Source organism: Mustela erminea, chromosome 14 (genome assembly GCF_009829155.1).
Source record: "Mustela erminea isolate mMusErm1 chromosome 14, mMusErm1.Pri, whole genome shotgun sequence".
NCBI lineage: Eukaryota > Metazoa > Chordata > Mammalia > Carnivora > Mustelidae > Mustela > Mustela erminea.
Genome location: NC_045627.1, coordinates 35,216,413 through 35,234,578, shown reverse-complemented (window position 1 = coordinate 35,234,578; position 18,166 = coordinate 35,216,413). Strand labels below are relative to the sequence as shown.

Genomic DNA, 18,166 nt, shown 5'->3' with positions numbered 1-18,166 from the left:
CTCCATTTCTCAGCCATTCTCAGTACTACCTTGAAATGGACAAGCCTACTCCATTACAGTCTAGATCCATAATGTGAACAGATAAATCTAATAAGAGTATCTATGGGTTTTTGTCAAAAACAAAGAAATCACAAAGGATGATACTATTTAGAAAAATGTCCCCTTTTATGAATGATATATTGAAGTTTGCTTCTTATTATTTGCTAGTCTGTCCTGTGTATTTTGGAATCGGTAATATCCTTTTTTTTTTTTTTAAAGGAAGTTCTGTATCTTCAGGCTCCTTCTCCCTGTCATTCCTGCTAGAGAGCTGACACTCGATAGCACCGTATGCTCCGTTTTTAGATAATCCCATTGTCTCATCAAGTCTAACGGCAAAATCATAAAAATTTATTGTTTCACTGAGAAACTCAAATCATTTTACACCCACACAACTTCCTTTTGAGAAAGTTAGATCTAGTTATCCCCAAACTTTAACTAAATCAAAATTGTTGAACCTTAAAAGACTCCACACCCAAAAACATTGTCTTCAAAACGTGTTAGTTCATTTTTTTACAATGAACTTCCCCCATTTAAACCTTTAACAATTTAATAATAAAAAATAGTAATTAAAAACCCAAACAACGGACTTAATAAATGTTGGTGAACTTCCAATATGCAGAATGGTGCTGGGCCATGAGGCGCCTGGGGGGCTCAGTCCGTATGTGTCTGCCTTCGGCTCAGGTCATGATCTCAGGGTCCTGGGATAGAGCCCCACATTGGGCTCTCTGCTCAGCAGGGTCTGCTTCCCCTCCCCCCTCTGCTGCTCTCTCCAGCTCTCTCTCAAATGAATAAATAAAATCTTTAAAAAAAAAAAAATGGTGCTGAGCCTACATCAACTCAGAAGAGACACAAACTGACAGTCATGATACAGTACAGCATCTGGGATGTGCCCAGAAAGCTATGAAAGGCAGAGAAGACTTCCCCTGGCAAGTGACTTTTCTACCAAAACCTAAAGAGGTAAGCAGGAGTTGGTGAAATTTAGAGGAGTGAAGAAAGGGAGGTGCCCTGATGAAGGTAATGGCATGTGCAAGGACACTAGTAGCACTGAGGCTACAGAAAAGTCACACTAGAGGATGGCTGTGAAGAGGCAAAGGGGACAAGGCATAGAAAAAGGCTGGTCACTGTGCTTGCACAAGAAGAGGTATAATTAGCTTTCAATTCTCCATCATTGCAATGCGAAATGTGGCTTTTTTTTGTTCCATCCTTCAATTTTCAATAATTAGTCCTTTCAAAAGCCAACAAGGATGCTCCTGTTAAATCATCACAAATACCAGCTACTTTTTCAAGGGAAGAACTGAGGAGAGGTGACTGGTTTGGCTTCGATCTTGAAAACCCTGGTTTTTAAGGTAAGAAGTACCTCTGTATAAGTAAGTCTCCTAATCAGAGAAAAGCATGTTTTGGAAATGAATGTATGTAAAATTTCTGTTAGGATTAGTTATTTGAGAAGGTCAACTCCTTAAGAAAAAAAAAAAAAAAGATTTTTTATTTATCTATTTGAAAGAATGAGGGAGAGCGAGGGAGAGAGCATGTTATGAGCAGGGAGAGGGGCAGAGGCAGAAGCAGGCTCCCCACTGACAGGGATTCCCAGGACCCTGAGATCATGACCTGGGCCGGAGGCAACCCACTGAGCTAGCCAGGCGCTCCAGGAAGGGTTAATGCCTTTAGTTTTTGAGGCTATATGTCAGAATTTCACACAATCTATAGAGAAGCAAACTTGTCTGCCAGGAAATAAGTTATTCTTTCAGCTGAGTAACTGTATTGGACAGATGCTTTTGATGTTTGGAGTAAGGGGTACTCTTTGCTCATGCCAGGAATAGAAAAGAGATTACCCCCTATATTGGAGGCACTTTTTAATACCTTTGGGATCTCTGATATAATAATGAGTAATTCTTTTCCATGGAGCTTAACTCAGCTAGAGAGAAGACGGGAACTACCTTTTTTTCTTTTTTTTTTTCAGGAAGAACCAGAAAGACAAAACCCCAAAAACCTGCCATTGAGTCTATAATATTTATAATAATAGAATGCTTAAAAATCAAAATTTTTTCTGAACTCTGCTTGATTTTTTATGACAGCTGAACACTTATTCAATGCGCACATTATCTCTTATTTAAGGTAAAATAAAGAAATGGTTCTCAAAGTTCTTACTAGAGACAGTTCTAACATGCTACCTTCTGTTTGAAGGGGATCTTTTTAAACTTTTGCAATGTAAAGCCCTTTAGAAATACCTTGTGAAATCAAGAGATAATACGTGCCATAACAAAAGACCAAAAATGTTATTTTCATCACACTTCACCTTAGAAACCAGAAAGTGTAAGAGTGACTGGGCAGCTCAGTCGTTTGAGAAATGGACTCTTGACTTCGCTCAGGTCATGATATTGGGGTGCTGAAATACAGCCCCAAGTCTGACTCTGTGCTCAGCATGGAGTCTGCTTGAGATTCTCTCTTCCTCTCTCTCTGCCTTTCCCCACCCCCTACCCCACCCTACTCTCTCTCTCTCTCTCTCTAATAAATAAATAAAGTCTTTTTGAAAAAAATAAACAGGTATAGAGCTCAGGGTTGTAACTGTGCGAACTGCAGATTCAAATGAAAAACTTGCCTATCTTTATTAGGAATGTTTTAGCATAAATTATTCTAAGGGAGTTTCCATAGATTTTTTTTTTTAAGATTTTATTTATTTGTTTTGAGAGAAAGAAAGAGAAGATGAGGTGGGGGGAGGGGCAGAGGAAGAGGGAGAAGCAGGCTCCCCACTGCACAGGAAACTTAACACCGGGCTGGAACCCAGGACCCAGGGATCATGACCGAAGCCTAAAGCTGACCTTAACAAACTGAGCTACCCAGGTGCCCCTAAAGATTTTATTTTTAAGTAATTTCTACAGTCAACATGAGGCTCCAACTCACAACCCCAAGATCAAGAGTGGAATACTCTAACAACTGAGCCAGCCAGGTGCCCCCATAGATATTTACCCTTAATACTAGTTAAGAAAATGCCATTTTCCCAAAACAGTGTTTTATTTCCCTGACTTCCAAATATTTATACAATAGACACATTAACTCTTGTTGCTTAAAATAAATAAATGGGGGCACCTGGGTGGCTCAGTCATTGGACGGCTACCTTTGGCTCAGGTCATGATCGCGGGGTCCTGGGATGGAGCCCCATATGGGGCTGCCTGCTCAGCAGGGAGCCTGCTTCTCCCTCTCGCACTCCCTCTGCATGTATTCCCTCTCTTGCTGTGGCTCTCTATGTCAAATAAATAAATAGAATTTTAAAAAATAAAAAATAAAATAAATAAATGGTTCTTATGTTTTTTAATGGTTTTCTAAAAGATTTATTTATTCATTTGAGAGAGCTGGCATGAGAGCAAGAGGTAGGGAGGAGAAGAGGAAGGGGGAGAGAATCTCGAGCAGACTACTGAGCCCGGAGCCTGATGTGAAGCTTGATCTCAGGTCTCTAAGCTCATGACCTGACCTGAAATCAACAGCTGATGCTTAAAAGACTGAGCAACCCAGGCACCCCTGATTCTGAATGTTTTACTACTGTTCATAAACTGAACCCTGACACTCCTCAAAAATATTATTTTAAACAAGATCCGTATGTCCCTGGTGAGTCCAAATCCCAATGATGCTATTAAATATGGGACCTTGAGCAAGTCAACCTCCCCAAGACTCAGTGAAGGAAAATGCTGACTTAGGGTTAAATGACGATGAAGAGTATGTGATAATGGCAACTGGCTTACAGGTGGTTCCACTGCAGCAACAGAGAACCACAACTGTCACCAGTTAGGAAAACTGTATACAAGAAACACTGTAATAAAGAAAAAAATGTGGGGCCTAGGTGGCTCAGTCAGTTGAAGATCTGCATTCAGCTTGTATCATGAACTCAGATCCTGGGATCAAGCCCCACGTTGGGCTCCCTGCTCAGCAGGGAATCTGCTTCTCTTTTCCCTCTCCCTCTGACCTGTTCCCTGACACTTCCCCCCTCACCCTGCTTGTGCTCACTCTCTCTCTCTATCAAAGATGCATAGAAAAACGAACACCCATGGACCACTGGTGGGAATGTAAATCAGTACAGTCACCATAGACACAGTACAGAGGTTCCTCAAAAAATTTAAACTAGAGCCACCCTATAATCCAGTAAAATTCCACTACTGTGTATTTACCCAAAGAATATGAAAACACTAATTTGAAAGGATATACAGACCCCAATGTTTTTTGCAGCATTATTTATAATAGCCGAATTATGGTAGCAGCCCAAGTGCCCAGTAATAGATGAATGGATAAAGACATTAGTCAGCCATAAAAAAGAATGAAATCTCGCCATTTGAAACAACATGGATAGATCTACAGAGTATAATTCTAAGTGAAATTAGAAGTCAGAGAAAGACAAACACTATATGATTTCACTCATATGTGAAATTTAAGAAACAAAGCGGGGGGGCGGGGAGAGACAAACCAAAAGAGAGACTCTTTTTTTTTTTTTTTTTATTTGACAGAGAGAGATCACAAGTAGGCAGAGAGGCAGGCAGAGAGAGAGAGAGGAGGAAGCAGGCTCCCTGCTGAGCAGAGAGCCCGATGCGGAACTCGATCCCAGGACCCTGAGATCATGACCTGAGCCGAAGGCAGCGGCTTAACCCACTGAGCCACCCAGGCGCCCCAAAAGAGAGACTCTTAACTACAGAGAAAAAACTGATGGTTACCAGGGGGAAGGTGAGTGGGGGATGGGTGAAATAGGTGAAGGGGATTAAGAGTACACTTATCATGATAAGCACTGAGTGATATACAGAATTGTGAATCACAATATTGTACATCTGAAACTAATTTAGCACTGTATGTTAACTATACTGTAATTTTTTAAAATGTAATGAAAAAAATGTAGTGAGAAATTAAAACTCAGTTACTATAAAAACTGAAGATATTCAAAGGACACACTATTTGGGGACATGAGAACCCCTCCCAGATAAATCTAGTATTAACAAGATTTCTGCTAGAGTTGGGCATTCTAACTCCACCATTTCATTATAACACAATCTTACATGTATTAGTTTAAAAGAATATGAAACTTTCACTTCCACTGATAACAGAATTGGTGATTTGGATCAACTACCCTGCTAAAGACAATTAGAAAAGCTACACAAAATATAAAAACATCTCTTAGAGTGAAAAATTACCAGGATAGTGTAGAATTATCATACCAAGATTCAGAAGGTAATGAGATCCAGGGAGGGTCAAAATATTTTAAAGCAAAAATATAAAATGGAGGGAAATAACTAAAAAGATGGTTAAAAAGAAACGCAACCTTGAAAGTATAATATACAAACAGTGGAACTAGCAAACTCAGAGAGTTTCAAGATTTGATTCAGGTCAAAAAAGACTGACACTTTTGCAAAATGAACCCCTAAGACTCTTACACAACCTCTCTTTCAAAGTTTCACAAGTCTGAAAGATAGCATGAATACCCTTAATGTGACTATTCACAAATCCGGCTCTTGGTCCCACTGCTTTGGAAAGCATCATCCTCTGGGTTCTTCACATTCTGATTGTTGCCCAAGAATATGGCGATGAAAATGAGCACACACCATCCAAGCCATGGGTTCTAATCCTAGATCAACTGTTTGGTCTTAGACAAGTTACTTGGCCTAAGCTTCAGTGGCTGACTTTATACCGTGGGGGAAGAACACAGACTTCAATAAGATTGCTGAAAGGATTAAATGAGACAATGAGCATGCCAGTGCTTAAAACAGTATCAGGCACATTGTAAGTACTCAAAACATGATAGTTGTTATTAACTATCAAGTTGATTGCATACAACTTCCACATCTATGATGAGTATCTTTCAATTCGACCAACATCTGTTTGGTGGCAACTAAATGCCAGGCACTTGCATAGGGAGGGAAATGAAGGGCAGGAAAAAAAAAAAAATCCTCTTCAGTCAAGTCCGTGACATTCCTACAAAGCAAAAAGTGAAGTTCACTTGGAACTGAAAAACAAAGTAAGAGATTAAGCACAGGGGCGCCTGGGTGGCTCAGTGGGTTAGGCCTCTGCCTTCGGCTCAGGTCATGATCTCAGGGTCCTGGGATTGAGCCCCGCATCAGGCTCTCTGCTCAGCGGGGAGCCTGCTTCCCTCCCTCTCTCTCTGCCTGCCTCTCTGCCTACTTGTGATCTCTCTCTGTCAAATTAATAAATAAAATCTTAAAAAAAAAAAAAAGAGAGAGATTAAGCACAGCAGCCAAAGGAAAAAAATAAAATAGAGTTCATCAAAATTCAAACTTTCTGTTTTTCAAAGGACCTATGACAAGAGTGAAAAGACAACTCTCGGAAAAATATTTGTGAATGACCTGATTGGGGTCTAGTCTACAGAACATATAAAGAACACCTGCAATTCAACAGAAAACAATTAAGCCAATTTAAAGATGGACAAAGGGGCACCTGGGTGGCTCAGTTGGTTAAGCCACTGCCTTTGATTCAGGTCATGATCCTGGGGTCCTGGGACTGAGTCCCACATCAGGCTCCCTGCTCAGCGGGGAGTCTGTTTCTCCCTCTGATCCCACCCCCTCTCATGCACTCTCTCTCTCTAAAATAAATAAATAAAATATTTTTAAAAATAAATAAATAAAGATGGACAAAAAAATCAATTAAAAAATAAATAAGGGGGTGGCGCCTGGGTGGCTCAGTGGGTTAAAGCCTCTGCCTTCGGCTCAGGTCATAATCTCAGGGTCCTGGGATTGAGCCCCAAATCAGGCTCTCTGCTCAGCAGGGAGCCTGCTTCCCTTCCTCCCTCTCTGCCTGTCTCTCTGCCTGCTTGTGATCTCTATCTGTCAAATAAATAAATTAATTAAATCTTAAAAAAAAAAACAAACTATAAAATATAATAAATAAATAAATAAATAAATAAATAAGAGGGAGGGCCTGGGTGGCTCAGTGGGTTAAAGCCTCTGCCTTCGGCTCAGGTCATGGTCCCGGGGTCCTGGGATCAAGCCCCGCGTGGAGAATCTCTGCTCAGCAGGGAGCCTGCTTCCCTTACTCTCTCACTGCCGCTTCTCTGCCTACTTGTGATCTCTGTCCATCATATAAATAAATAAAATATTTAAAAAATAAATAAATAAGGATGGGGCACTTCGGAGGCTCAGTGGCTTAAGTCTCTGCCTTTGGCTCAGGTCATGATCTCAGGGTCCTGGGATTGAGCCCCACATCGGGTTCTCTGCTCAGTGGGGAGCCTGTTTCCCCCTTTCTCTCTTCCTTCCTCTCTGCTTACTTGTGATCTCTCTCTCTGTCAAATGAATAAACAAAAGATATATTTTTTAAATAAATAAATAAGGATGGACAAAGGACTTCACTATGGTCTGAATGTTTCTGTCCCCCCAACATCTATGTTGAAATCTCAATGCCCAATGTGATATTAGAAGATGGGTTCTTTGGGAAATGTTTAAGTCATGAGTGGAACCCTCATGAATGGGGTTAGTGCCTTATAACAGAAGCTCCAGAGAGATCCTTCACTTATTTCACTAAGTAAGGCAATAGCGAGAAGGCACCAACTGTGAACTATGAAGAGGGACTTCACCAGAATTTGACCAAGCTGGCACCTTGATCTTGGACTTCCCAGCCTCCAGAACTTTGAGCAATATTTTCCTGTTATTCACAAGATACCTGTCTGTAGTATTTTACTATAGAAGCCCAAAAAGACTAAAACAGAATTGCAAAGTATTCCTAGAAGATATACAAGTAGTCCAGAAAGACATGGAAAGATGCTTGACCTCCTTAATCATTAGAAAAATATAAATCAAAACCACCATGAGATACCACCTCATACTCACTAGGATGGCAATAATCAAAAAGTCAGATAATAACAAGTGTTGGTGAGAATGTGGAAAAATTAGACCCTCATACATTCTGGTTGGAATCCAATATGGTACAGCAACTTTAGAAAGCAGTTTGGTAATTCCTTAAATTTAAAGTTACCATTTGACCCAGCAAGTCCACTTCTAGGAATATATACAAGGTAACAGAAAACACATGTCTACACAAAAATCTGTATAAGATGTTCCTAACAGCATTATTCAGAATAGGCAAAAACTGGAAACAACCTAAAAGTCCATGAACTGATGAATGTTTATACAAACTATGGTTTATTCATACAAAGGAAATATTATTCAGCCACAAAAGAGAACAAAGTACTGATATATGGTACAACATGGATGGACCTTGAAAGCATTATACTAAGTGAAAGAAACCAGACACAAAAGACCAAATACTGTATGATTCCATTTACATGAAATGTCCAGAACAGGCAAATCCACAGAGACAAAAAGCAGATTAATGGTTGCCAGGAGCTTGGGGAGGGGAGAATGGAGTGACTGTAGAGTGGCACAGGATTTCTGTTGGAATAATGAAAATGTTCCAGAATTAGATTGTGGTGATGGTTGCACAACCTTGTAAATATATTAAACATCACTGACTTGTGCACTATTAAAAGAGTGAATTTTATTATGTGAACTCCATTTCAATTTTTTTTTTGAAGATTTTATTTATTTATTTGACAGAGAGAGATCACAAGCAGGCAGAGAGGCAGGCAGAGAGAGAGGAGGAAGCAGGCTCCCTGCTGAGCAGAGAGCCCGATGCGGGCCCCGATCCCAGGACCCGAGATTGCTTAATTCTCCTTTAACGCAGTGTCTCTACTACTTGCTAGCCATGGGAATTAAACACAATTTTTAAAGTGTGTTTCTATTTCCCACTCTGCAAAATGAGAGTGCTAATACTTCTACCTCAATCACTGTCAGGATCAAATATGGTAATATTAAGACAATTACCTATTGAGCACAGTGTGTGGCTCATAGTAGACCCTCAATAAATGTTCATTTCTTTCTTCTTTCTTCCCTTTGCCAGTTTCCTATTTCAAGTCAAAGAAGTTTAATTTTTTTCAAAATCTTATGTATATAATGAGCAATGAAGACAGAGTTCCCTAAGTTATTAGTTTTTTGAAAAAAGAAAAACGTTATTATTTTGTTTTCCTTGTTTTATTGATTTTTGTTTGTTTGAACATCTCATAATACACTAGGAAATGGAATTAGGTGAATAAAGTAGGCATTTTAATTTCTATGTTGCCTAGTACACCAATTTCCCTACAATTTTGAATTAACTTCTAAACAAGTTACTTACTCCTCCAGGTATAGAACACACACACACACACACACGTGCACACTTATTTTTTTTTTTTAGATTTTTTATTTATTTCTTTGAGATACAGTGAGAGAGAGGAAGAGAGTAAGAGGGTGCTCAGGGAAGGCAGAGTGGCAGAGAGAGGGAGAAGCAGACTCCCCACTGAGCAGGGAGCCAGATGCGGGGCTCGATCCCAGGACCCAGAGACTAAGACCTGAGCTAAAGGCAGATCCCCAACCTACTGAGCTACCCAGGCACACACCCCCCACACCCATGTACACACTTTTCTTCTAATCTAAACTGTATTGACTCCATCCAAAACTTAAACTTAAGCCTCACATAAAGTGTGGACTTCCACTGCCTTGTCTTCCCACTTCCTTTGCCTTGATCCTACTTTTGCTCTTTAACAGAAAACTCACCAGACTGAAAATATATGTTTATAAAAAATAAAAAATTAAAAAAAAAAAAAAGCCAAGGTGACCGGTGAACCCCGGAAAAAAAACAACAACAACAAAAAAAACCCACCAGACTGGTGTTGCATACGAAATCTGATATGAAAACAAGCTGTGTAGTATAAATATCTAGAATACAGCAGAAACACCAAACCCTCTCATTATACAAAGGCAAGAAAATAACTGTACCATCGTCGTCTCAGTGGAAACCTCAACTATAATTCTATATCGCAAGGGAACAGTGAAACCAATTCATTCATAAGCATCTTAATCCTCCAGCAGGAAAAATGCTTTTGCAGATGTTGCAAAATGGTGTGTACTGGCTACTTCTGAGGACTTCAATTACTTTTCTCTAAATAACATGAACCAAGTGGCAAGAGGGAAATGGCTGAGAGTAGTGAAATGAATATACAAATCTCTCCAAGGATATAACAACTACTAACCTAGTGAGTACCTGGTATGTAGCAGGTACACTGCCAGGGCTTTTAAAGACATCACTTCTGCTCCTTACAGCATCCCTCCTTCCCAGATCTGTCACAATGTTACAAATAGATCCATTCTCACACGGATGACCACACAGGGGAATATCTAAACTCGGTACAACCGTTTTTTCCTTAACCATAAGAACACTTGTCAATTTCATTCCTTCAATGGCTTAAAGGAGTGGTGTGATTCTCATACTTGTTTTTCTTTTGGGGAGTGGGAGACATGACTTACATTTCTATAAAATCTAATAAAAATTATGGACCATCTCTCCAGAAAAATGCATATAAAAATAATATGTTGCAAACTAATATAACAGTTTGTTAACCATACTGGAATTAAATATATATATAACATATATTTAAATATATATATATATACATATATATATATATATATATGTATATCATAAAATTTTGAGGGAATGGGCAGAATACTAAAGGCCATCCACATCAAAAAACCCTCCAGTATAGGGGCTCCTGGGTGGCTCATTCAGTTGAGTGGCTAGTTCTTGATTTTGGCTCAGATCATGATCTCAAGGTTGTGAGCTAGAGCCCCCCATGGGGCTCCCCACTCAGTCAGAGTCTACTCGAGTCTCTCCCTCTGCCCCTTACCCGCACTCTCTCTCAAAAATAAGTAAATCTTTAAAAAAACCTCTAATGTCTAAGTTCTATTTTTATGATTACTGAAATGCTGTATGAGTGTTGAGATCATTCAAACCAGGATCAAATTCATCTTAGGGATTCTTGTCTAGCAACCAAAAAAGCATGTGTCAAGTTTAGCAGGACTTAAAAAACTAATCTAATACAATAACAGTAATTTTAAAATTCTGGTTTTTCCATGGTAGCTAAAAATTCACCAAGTACCTAATCTGATCTGGCTAGTATCCAGTCATTAATTAGAATATAGAGCTACCTCAATCACCACCTTTGAGAAGGCAACTAAGTTGGGTTAACCAAAAACAATAATAGAAATTTCAGTTTCTCATTTTCAGAGAAGGAAATAAACCTGGCTTTCCAAAAGATACTTGTACTATAAATACAAACCTTGGGTTTCTAAAAGTGGTAAAGATTTAGAAACCATTAGACAATAACTCATTAGAAAAACACTAAATATTTTGGTTATGCTAATACTTTTAGCTGGAAATAAGGGACTAATGATTCCAATGTCAAGAAAATAATCTGGGGGGCGCCTGGGTGGCTCAGTGGGTTAAGCCGCTGCCTTCGGCTCAGGTCATGATCTCAGGGTCCTGGGATCGAGTCCCGCATCGGGTTCTCTGCTCAGCAGGGAGCCTGCTTCCCTCTCTCTCTCTCTGCCTGCCTCTCCGACTACTTGTGATTTCTCTCTGTCAAATAAATAAATAAAATCTTTAAAAAAAAAAAAAATGAAAATAATCTGGGGTGCCTGGGTGGCTCAGTGGGTTAAGCCACTGCCTTCGGCTCAAGTCATGATCTCAGGGTCCTGGGATCGAGTCCCACATCGGGCTCTCTGCTCAGCAGGGAGCCTGCTTCCCTCTCTTTCTCTCTCTGCCTGCCTCTGTCTACTTGTGATCTCTCTCTATGAAATAAATAAATAAATAATCTTAAAAAAAAAAGAAAAAGAAAAAAGAAAATAATCTGAAATGTAAACAAAGATTTATCCTGAAAGAAGTTCACTATCATACAAAAAACTGTAAGAAACTGAAGCATCCAGGAATGAAAATTAATTTAATAGGGTTGTGTTCATTTACCTAAGAGAGTATTTTGCACATGGTTTTCAAATCTTTATAAAATGTTAAATACAAGGGAAAATGTGAAAAAAGGAAAAGAAACATTTACCCCATTTGACTTCAACTATGTTATTTCTCAAATGCAGAAAAAATACTGGAAGCAAATATGCTAATATACCCATGATGGTTGCCTCTAAGTAGTAGAATTATAGTTTATTTTTTCTCCTGCTCTTAAACTTTCTAAATGGAAATTATGTAACTTTGACATAGTATGCTGTATTATTTTTTAAAGTAACATAAGCTCGTAATAAAAAAATACAAACCATGTAAAAAAATTTTAAGTGAGGGTTGCTGGGGGGAGGGGGTTTGGGAGAAGGGGGTGGGATTACGGACATTGGGGAGGGTATGTGCTTTGGTGAGTGCTGTGAAGTGTGTAAACCTTGTGATTCACAGACCTGTACCCCTGGGGATAAAAATATATGTTTATAAAAAATAAAAAATTAAAAAAAAATTTTTAAGTAAAAATTTAAAATCATGTTATTACCTAATATGCCCTTTCTCCTCCAAAAAAAACCTATCCTTAGAGGTAAACACTTCCAACAGTTTTGTTTGGTAGGTATCCTTCTAGAATTATTTTTCCATTTACAATTAGAAAACTACATGATTGTGAGCTGTCCAAACTTCACATCATGGTATCAGTCACAACCTCAAGTGCATATGCCAGTAACTTTAACCAACATAAGCAGAAGCTTTTTAACACATATTTTATTTTATTTTTTTTTTTTAAAGATTTTATTTATTTTTTTGACAGAGAGAAATCACAAGTAGATGGAGAGGCAGGCAGAGAGAGAGGGAAGCAGGCTTCCTGCTGAGCAGAGAGCCCGATGCGGGACTCGATCCCAGGACCCTGAGATCATGACCTGAGCCGAAGGCAGCGGCTTAACCCACTGAGCCACCCAGGCGCCCCTTAACACATATTTTAAAAAGCACTGTCTTCATTCCTAACAACCTTTTTTTCAAGTCCTCTTGAATTTCTGTTATGGATATCCCATGATCCTAATCTTTGGTACTTGAAAATGACATTCATAGTTAAAAAAAAAACACACAACAACAAATGCTCTGGGGTACTAGCTGTGAAGATGATATATTAAGTACATATAGGATATAATGATGATTTGCAGTATGCTTTTTTTTTTTTTAAGATTTTATTTATTTATTTGACAGACAGAGATCACAAGTAGGCAGAGAAGCAGGCAGAGAGATAGGGGGAAGCAGACTCCCTGCTGAGCAAAGAGCCTGATTCGGGGCTTGATCCCAGGACCCTGAGATCATGACCTGAGCAGAAGGCAGAGGCTTAACCCACTGAGCCACCCAGTTGCCCCCACAGTATGCTTTTTGAAAAGCTACACTGAGCGCACCTGATTGGCTGGGCTGATAGAGCTTGGGACTCTTGATCTCGGGGTTTTAAGACCTAGCCCCACATTGGGTACAAAGATTACTTAAAAATAAAATCTTTAAGGGGATCCTGGGTGGCTCAGTTGTTAAGCGTCTGGCTTTGGTTCATGATCCCGGGGTCCTGGGATGGAGCCCCGTATGGGGCTGCCTGCTCCACAGGGAACCTTCTTCTCACTCTCCAACTCCCCCTGCTTGTGTTCCCTCTCTCCCTGTGTCTCTCTCTGTCAAGTAAGTAAATAAAATATTTTTTAAAAAAATAAAATGAAATTCTAAAATCTTAAAAAAATAAAATCAAGGGCACCCAGGTGGCTCAGTTGGTTTCTCCCCGCTTTGCTCACGTTGCTCCCTGCTTAGCAGGGAGCCTGTTTCTCTCAATGACCCTCTCCCTCCCCCTGCTCACACTCTCTTTCGCCCTCTCTCTCTCTCAAATAAAAATAAAGTATTTTGGGGGCTCCTGGGTGGCTCAGTGGGTTAAAGCTTCTGCCTTCGGCTCAGGTCATGATCCCAGGGTCTTGGGATCGAGCCCTGCATCGGGCTCTGTGCTCAGCAGGGAGCCTGCTTCCTCCTCTCTCTCTGCCTGCCTCTCTGCCTACTTGTGATCTCTGTCTGTCAAATAAATAAATAAATAATCTTTTTTTAAAAAGTATTTTTTAAAAACTAAAATAAACAAATAAATAAAACAAAATAAAATAAAAAGATACATTGGTATGTGAGAAATGTGGAAATCTTACAATTTTCTATAAGATTTTCATTTATTCACTATTGAATCATTTGTTCACCAAACATTTACTGAGCACCTATTAAGTGCCAGTACCTCCTAAATCCCAGGCTTGGGCTTTAAAGTAATTTAAACATCTCATTTCTAAAACATAATAAATAAATAAACAAACAAATAAACATCTCACTTCTAATTACTATTCTTTCTCTAGGAGAACACTATGACTTTCTTTTAAAAACTGTGACTTAGGAGCACCTTGGGCCGTTCAGTTGGGTAAAGTGTCCAACTCAATTTTGGCTCAGGTTGGGATCTCAGGGTTGAGATAGAGCATGTTAAGCTCCACCCTGGGTGTAGAGGATTCCCTCTCTCTAGGGTACTGAGGTGGTTCAGTAGGTTGAGCACAGGGCTCTTGGTTTCAGTTCAGGTAACGATCTCAGTCGGGGTCATGACACTGAACCCTAGGTCAGGCTCTGCGCTCAGCCGGAAGTCTACTTGTTGATTCTCTCTCTCCCTCCCAACCTCAGGCAGCTCGTGTGCTACTGCTCTCTCTCTCTAAGATAAATAAATAAAGGGGCACCTGGGTGGCTTAGTGGGTTAAAGCCTTTGCCTTCGGCTCAGGTCATGATCCCAGGGTCCTGGGATCAAGCCCCACATCTGAGCTCTCTCTCAGCGAGGAGCCTGCTTCCCTTCCTCTCTCTGCCTGCCTCTGTCTACTTGTAATCTCTGTCTGTCAAATAAATAAATAAAATCTTTAAAAAACAAACAAATAAATAAATAAATATATATATATATATATATTTTTTTTTTTTTTTAAATAAAAGGACTCTCTCTCCCTCTCCCTCTGCCTCTTCCCCCTCCAAAAATAAAACTAAAAACTGTGACTCGGGGGGCACCTGGGTGGCTCAGTGGGTTAAAGCCTCTGCCTTCCGCTCAGGTCATGATCCCAAGGTCCTGGGATCAAGCCCCACATCTGGCTCTCTCTCAGCGAGGAGCCTGCTTCCCTTCCTCTCTCTGCCTGCCTCTCTGGCTGCTTGTGATCCCTGTCTATCAAAAAAAACAAAAAACAAACAAACAAAAAAAGCCCAAAACAAAAAACTGTGACTCGGTACATTTTTTTATTACTTTTCTTTTTAAGTAATCTGTACATCAAACACAGGGCTCGAACTCACAATCCTAAAATCAAGAGTTGCCTGCTCTTCTGACTGAGCCACCCAGGTGCCCCTGTGACTCAATATTAATGAAAAATAATTAAATCGGAAAACAGCAAGATTTTATTTTGTTTCTTTCATAGCAGACGTGAAGAACTAAAGACAATTAGCCAAGACTTTCTGGACACTCATGACTTGAGCACTGAATCTCATTATCAAAGTAATGACCTGAATTGGTTTGATTCGTTTGATTCATTTGCTAGCTGTATCTTATTTTAGTATGATAATAACGCAAAAGGTAAGATCTCGCCTTCTCTCCTTCCCAGTACATCCATCACAGTGCAACAATGACTGGTTACTTTATAAAGAGAACGAATATTGAAGCTTTGAAACCACCAGCTCTTAAAATACTACACTGTAATAAAAAGCAAAAACAATAACAAACAAACAAACAAAAAACCCCACAGAGTTTGACCAACAAAAGAGATGTGAAGTTAAGTTCTATGGCAAAGTAAACAGGTACCACACTACAGTGTTCACTATTATATAACAGTATAATCTGGATTACATGGACACTAGATGAAGGTGTTAAGCAGTTTTCACACATTTTCCCTTTTAGATAAGATGATGTACACAAAGTGTCAAGATAAGATTTGAACCATGTTGACAAGATTCCAGAAATTAACACCCACAGGTCAGAACCAATCAGTCAGCATGGTTTTGTTGACATACTTGTGGTTTACACATGCCAGGATCCCAGACATCATAGAGTTTTTTCCCCTATGGTCAACTGTGTGGTGAGGTATTCTACTGAAGCCTCAGTACTGATTCAAAGAGATTCCTTAAAGGCATATTTGAGGACATAGAACATCTGCCCTCAATTGAAAGAGTCGGTAGCAAAAATTTGTTCCATATGACATACACAACATAAACCACAATGAGATCTGACTGTTTCGAAACACTAAAAAAGCAGTGGTCAGGGGTGCTTGGGTGACTTAGTCGGTTAATGTCTGACAATTGGTTTCAGTTCAGGTGATGATCTCGGGGTCATGGGACTGAGCCTCGAGTCGGTTCCGTGCTCAGTGTGGAGTCCGCTTGTCCCTATCCTTTCCTCTCTGTCCCCACCTGTGCACGCACAAGCGCTCTCACATGCACTCTTTCTGTAAATAAAAATCTTAAAAATAAACGAAAAAATTAAAATAAAAAAAAAAAGTTAAAAAAAAGCAGTCTCCAGGAGAGGCTTATCCCACCCCACTCCCACTAAAATGGATTAAATAAGGGCGCCTGGGTGGCTCTGTGGGTTAAGCCTCTACCTTCAGCCCAGGTCATGATCTCAGGGTCCTGGGATCAAACCCCACATCGGTCTCTCTGCTCAGCAGGAGCCTGCTTCCCTCTCTCTCTCTGCCTGCCTCTCTGCCTACTTGTGACCTCTCTCTCTGTGTCAAATAAATAAATGAATAAATCTTTTAAAATATTTTTAAAAATAAAATAAAATGGATTAAATAAAATAAAAACAAGTATGTCAACCAATTCTGAAATGATATCTCCGGAACTAGGCTCTTACCACACTAGTCATAAACCAGTGGAGAGTCAGTAGTTCAGTTTGATTCATACACTACTACTCAACTTTTAGTTTTTCAAGCACAACCTTTGGAGATACTATTTTCCCAGGTAAAATTTGCATTAGCTCAGAAGACAGCATGGTAACAAATAGCACATTTTACAGTGTTTTCTACTGCACTGCTGTTTACTCTAACCAAACAGGGGTGACCTGGCTGGCTCAGTCTGTAAAGCATGTCACTCTTGATCTCAGGGTTGTAAGCTTGAGCCCCACACTGGGTATAGGATTACCTAAAAATACAATCTTGAACAAAAATAGGGCGCCTTGGTGGCTCGGTTGGTTAAGTGTCCAACTCTCCGTTTCGACTCAGGTCATGATCTCAGGGTCATGAGATTAAGCCCAGGGTCGTCGGGCTCATGCACTGAGTGAGGAGACTACTTGGAATTCTCTCTCTCCCTCTCTCTGGGCCCCTCCCCCCACCCCATCCTTTTCACCTCCCCCCCACCCCCACAGGCAGTCACATGCACAAGCTCTCTCTCTAATAAATAAATACGTTTTTAAAAGACAAAATAATAATAATGATATCATCATATAATATCTTCTATATTTCGGGAAAAGCTTATTAACTAGAGTAAATATAAGAGATTTTTTCACTTTAGTAACCAACTTACCAACTGTTCATTTACTGATTTATTAAATGTGTGATGTACTATACCCAAATCATCAAGCTACAGATATATAATTCAATACTCTGCCTTTAGAAACATATTTACAAACTGTGTTTTATTTACTTTACTTTTTTTTTTTTTTAAAGATTTTATTTATTTATTTGACAGACAGAGATCACAAGTAGGCAGAGAGGCAGGCAGAGAGAGAGGAGGAAGCCGGCTCCCTGCTGAGCAGAGAGCCCGTACTTTTCTTTTTACAAACACTAAAAATTACTAGCCAGGGGCGCCTCGGTGGCTCAGTGGGTTAAAGCCTCTGCCTTCAGCAGGGTCCTGGGACCAAGACCCACATCGGGCTGTCTGCTCAGCAGGGAGCCCGCTTCCTCCTCTCTCTCTGACTGCTTCTCTGCCCACTTGTGAGCTTTGTCAAATAAATAAATAAAATCTTTAAAAATATATATAAAAAATAAAAATTACTAGCCAGTGTAGCCTGATCACATACCTACCCTCTGTCTCTAAAAGGCACCCCTTCCTTTTTTTTCCCCTACTTCTAACATTATACAGTAAATAGAAAAACAATCCTATATGACTTAAAATATGTCTTACATGCTAAGTTACAAATACATTTGAAGTATACCTAGCCAAGAGCAAATTCCTAGATGCCTATGAGTTATAAAGTTAGTGGCTTTAATTATCTATATTTTTGAATATAGAGAAAGTAAGCTGAATTATACTTGGCAGAAAAATTCCATTTTATCTCTTGGCTGAAAGATATCTCTGGGAATAC

General features: G+C 39.7%; 1 protein-coding gene across 1 annotated transcript in view; it reads right to left on the bottom strand.

Moving 5' to 3' along the window:
• LOC116572978 (methylcytosine dioxygenase TET1-like) overlaps positions 1-18,166 on the bottom strand; it is a 35,406-nt gene that overhangs the window by 693 nt on the left and 16,547 nt on the right. The gene's annotated exons all lie outside the window — the stretch shown is intronic.